Source organism: Condylura cristata, unplaced genomic scaffold (assembly GCF_000260355.1).
Source record: "Condylura cristata isolate star-nosed mole 26May11 unplaced genomic scaffold, ConCri1.0 scaffold00026, whole genome shotgun sequence".
Classification (NCBI taxonomy): domain Eukaryota; kingdom Metazoa; phylum Chordata; class Mammalia; order Eulipotyphla; family Talpidae; genus Condylura; species Condylura cristata.
In genome coordinates this window covers 6,725,549-6,730,374 of record NW_004567127.1, presented here as the reverse complement: position 1 = coordinate 6,730,374, position 4,826 = coordinate 6,725,549, and the positions used below count along the sequence as shown (strand labels likewise).

At 43.9% G+C, this 4,826-nt stretch overlaps 1 long non-coding RNA gene across 2 annotated transcripts in view; it reads left to right on the top strand.

The window, feature by feature from the left end:
• The first annotated feature begins 6 nt into the window (after nt 1-6).
• The window catches only part of LOC105854106, a 74,639-nt gene continuing 69,819 nt past the window's right edge, over nt 7-4,826 (top strand). For both annotated transcript variants that reach the window (XR_001145828.1, XR_001145826.1), the window contains exon 1: nt 7-111. This is a non-coding gene — a long non-coding RNA (uncharacterized LOC105854106). The remainder of the gene's footprint in view (nt 112-4,826) is intronic.

The window sequence follows — 4,826 nt, the reverse complement described above, 5'->3', positions numbered from 1 at the left end:
GACCTCCACGCGCCCGGGACACCAGCGTCGCGCTCACCCCTCAGAGTCTGGCAGAGAGACTGGGAAAGCCGCCAAGGACGCACGGGGCGTGCCCCCAGGGGCCTGACTCAGGTGTGGGGGGCAGTGGCGCGCGGAGGAGTCGGGGAGCCGGCGGGACTGGAGGTTCGGGGCAGGGAGAGGATGGACGCGGCGCACCCCGGGCCCCGGGGGTGGGGGGCGAGCGCTGGTGTGGCCGCGGCCTCGCCGCTGGGGGTCAGTGACCCCGGGAAAGTCGCTCAAGCCCGTTTCTTGTTCTGCAAAACGGCGACAGTAATGGAACCGACTTCGCAGGCTCTTGCGGTGGGTTTCGTGAGAGTGGATGGAAATGTCGCGTTATAGAGCCCGACCTGTGGCTTGTGATGCCGGGTGGGTAGGGAGGGCCGAAGACGGGGGAGAAGAGCAAGTCCCGGGCTGGCGCGTCTGGTCCCGAGAGGGAAGGATGTGCGCGGGGCGAAATGTAACGAGCTCACCTTTCTGGAGGGCTGCAGGGCTGGCAGTGCCCCCGGGGCCCTTCCAACCCAGCCAGGTAGGGGGTGCGATTGACGTTTTGCATCGAAGGAACCGGAAGCCCAGTGTAGAGCTGTTGGAGGCTCTCGGGCAAGTCCATGTGCTATGTATCTGTCAGAGTGTTCAAATTAAATAAAATGGAATGTGTCTGGGGTCCAGGGCTTTCCCGAAATACCCAAAAATATCTAAGTCGAGGCCACTGCCGTTAAAGAGCTTGCAAGGCTGCCAGAAGTCAACGTCTCATGCGCATTTTGCTGAGCCTCTACTCTGCCCATCCCTAACTTGCCCATTCCTCCTCCACACACACACCACCACCACCATCTTGTTCGTTTGGCCTCGAGGTTTGTTTTTTTCATATGAAAACCGTAGATTGGGGTGGGGCTTGATGGATAGGGTTCTGAGGACTCCCCACCCTGCCTCTGCTTCTTATAGCAAAAGGTTCTCAGTAACATTTCAAGACATTAGAAGACGGGATGAAATTTATGGCAGATACTGCCTATGAGCAGCCATTGCTTTTGATATGTGGTAAGTACAGCGAAGAATGGCACCTGAAGTCACTGCAGTAGCCAGGTCTTAGAAGAGCCGGCGTCAGAATTAATTGTTAGGTTGCAGCATTCAGGGTAGACGTAGGAGAGTAAAGTTAGGGAGACAAAATTGTACTGGTTCAGACGTGAACTTAGCAGGACCTGAATTATGGTATGTAGTGGGAAATGGTGGCATAGGAGGATTCCCAGGGAGCCTCCTAATTCAGCTTATAGAGGAGCTGAGGGTTCATGATAATGGATCCAGGAGCCAGATGGCCTGAATTACAACTTTGATAACTTGCCACTTACTAGCTCTGTGTCCTTAGTCATGCCACTTTACCTCTGTGATCTGTGAGCCTGTTTCTCTGTCTGTAAAACAAGTGTGGTACCTACCTCTTAGGGTTGTGCTCATAAAATTAGTATTTACTTCAGTATGGCATAGAGCACATTCAATGTATAATCATGGGAAAACATAAAACTTAATCCTAAAGATTAGCCTTAAAGACCCTTCACTTGATAATAAAATCTACTACGGCAGTGTTTATGTTCCTTTTCTTGATGCTATCCACCAAAGTTGTATACATCTTAGGCTTCACAAAATTCGGATTTGTGGATTTGGTCCAGTAGGGTCTGTAGTGTTGTGAAGACATAGACCTCAGAATCAGTAGCCTTATTCTCATAACTTACTATCCTTAGCAGGGTGGGCATTTAATTTACAGAACTATCATGGGCCTCAATTTTTGCATAAATTGAGATAATATCTATCAGCCTGAGCTGTTGTGATAATCAAATAAGCTAGTATTTGCTCGACACTCAGCACATACTTGTGAATGAACATTATTGATATTTATCATAACTTACAAGAGAGGGAACGATCAAACAGCTCAAGTCTTAGCCAAAAAAGCAGAAACAGGGTGGGTGAGCTAGCAAAAGCAATGAAATGATACAGGTAAAATTCTTGCTTTTCTGCCAAGTTTTCTTCCTGATTGTTTATGACACATCAAAGAAATAGGCTATTTAGTATAGGAGGAGGTTGATGATTATCTTGTACAATCCCCCCCCCACACACACACATTATACAGAAAAGGAAATTGAGGCCTAGAGAAAATAGTATCATCAGGGTAATCAGATCTCTAGCCTTAAGGTTCTTCTAACTTTGTACCAAGTGCAACCTTTAAGAAAGAAGCATTTCATCATGGTGTCTTTCAAAATCACATCAAAATCAAAAAAGGCATTTTCTCTAGTGGCTTTTGACTTCACAAAACTCCCTCGTTTCACTTTATGGTTTTAAAAGTTAATAAACTGGATGATGTGTGAGTAATGCTATTTACAAGCTTGTTAAATGACCAATACTTTGGAAGATTTCAAGGTAACAGTTAGTTCTAACTTCAGAAATTAGTAATGAGAAATGCAGATGCAAAATCTGAAAATTTATAGCACTTATTCAAGTTGAGTAAGTTACTCAGTTGCTTTACCTGGAGAAGGAAAATAATAAAATCTAATTAAATTACAGGGGGAAGAGTAAAATCTCTGTAATTAATTACTTCACCTCCTTTAGTCCATTTCTGTGACATAGGAAATAGGAGGTGCTATTATCTCCACTTTACTAACACCAAACAAAACAGAAATGGATTCTTTAAAAACAATAGTATTTCACTGATTAAGGAACACCCCCCAATTTATAAGTTATAGTAGTAGGAACATGAAAAGTGAAATTTATTTATGGGCCGTATGTGAAAAAAAATTGCTAAGCAAATAAATGTAAAGGAGATAATACTAGTCCCCAAAACATTCTTTAGACCTCTTTCTCATTCACTTCCTCTTCCTCTGGTTTCATGTTAGATGTCAAGTGTAGTTCAGCTGCTTTCCACGGACTCAGTCAGGGGCTAAGATGAACTTTCTACCCTGAAAGGAAGAGAACTCCCAACTGGTGAGAGGTACTCCAAGCCCCCTTCCTTCCTGGTCTCTGCCCATTTCTCCTTGACTGCTCTTGCTCTGTTTTGATCCTTCACTTAATCTCACCAGCCTGATGGCATCCTAATCAGTTGACTTTCTGGCTCTCCGCTGACAGGAGATGATTCGTTCAAAACAGTTTGGCAGAAAACAAATTGGTTGTAATAAAATATTTTTCAATGTGACAAATGAGTCAAAAATGATTATTTTCAGCTACTGAATTTTTGAATGTTTGGTAATTTTGGAGACCAGCAATTTCCTTTACTGCTTGTTTGGGTTTTTGAGAGGTTTTCTTGGTGCACAAATATGTTTTTCAAGGAATCATACTCTATAGATACACTGTACATTACATTTTTTGGTATTTGGAAGTGGCTTTGATAGTAAGGGATATTTACATTATTTTCGGGTATCTGTCTAAAAGCTATTAAAACGCAAACGTTTGGGGGGGAACTGAAAAATTACGATGAACTGATAGTAATGCTTAGAGACTTTAAAGTTTTAAAAGATGTAAAGAATTTAAGAGTTCCAAAACAATCCATATAGGTAGAGCAGCAAGCGTATTCCCTTTGGGCGTGTTTATCCTCTAATTCAATTTGTTTTCAACCAGATTGCCTGAGGCTTATCTCCAGCAGCCCAGTCCCATGCCTGCCCTCCCGGCCTGGTGGGATGATGTGACTTGCCTCCTGCGCTTTGCTCTGCCAGCACAGGAGCACTTGGCAGCCCACGTTACCGTGTTTCGGGTCTTTTCCTTGTAGGCACGGTCCTGCATAGCCGCCAGACTTGTCTGCCTTCCCGGCTCCCACTAACTCTGAACTTTCCCTTTTTTTCTGTTTTCCTCCCTCCTACTTCCCGCCTTCCTTTCACTCCTTCCTTCCTGTCTTTCTTAAGGTATTCTAGACAGACGGTCTCTGGGTTCAAGGTGATGATAATTGATGATAGCTAAGATTTAAGGGGTACTTATTAAATATACCAAATGTTGGTCTAGATATTTTATGTAGATAACTTATGCACTACTCATAAAAATGTTATAAACTAGGTATTTTCATAATTCCCATTTTATAGACAGATACAGAGAGGTAGAATAACATGTCCAAGATCACATCATGAGTTTTGACTGGAATAATCAGGAAGTAATCATCATTAAGTTCTCACCCAAAACACATGAGTAGAAATTGTCGTTTGTAACTCTAATACCATGGAGACAAACCCAGAAACTTTAAGGCCATCTTGACTTAGGAGGACCCTGTTTTAGGTTCCTTTTATCCCTGGTGGAGCTAAACAGTCATAATGAAGGCTCCTGGCTATAAAAACCACACTTGGAGCCAGAAAGTGTGTTTTGCAGAGAACCGCCCTTTGCTTATCTGAATTTGGAATAGATGGGAACCTCTAGGCAACTAAGTTTGGGGGAGCAGAAATGTAAGGACCTCTTTTTTGAACATTTTAAGATCACCTGTATTCCCAGAAATTCTGATAGTCCTGGCGCCATATTTCATTCTGTGAGATCTTTCAGAGTGAGAACTTGCACCTTGCAGCCCTTATGCAACAGCAGCAGCAGGCCAGTTAGAGCTCTTGAAAGCTGCCCTCCAGCATGGTGTGGCTGAAGATAGTGGTGTGTGCAGTAGAGGAGCCCTCTCATAATGACTGGCTTTGTGTAGCCGTCTGCCTGGGGAGCCAGACTTTTGTATTCTGACTGTGCTGTACTGGAGAACAAGCTGAGGCGTAAATAAAGAGAACACGAAGCTCTTGGTGCTCTGTGCCACACTGGAAATGTCCAAGGGCTACCAACCCCACTTTTTTTTTTTT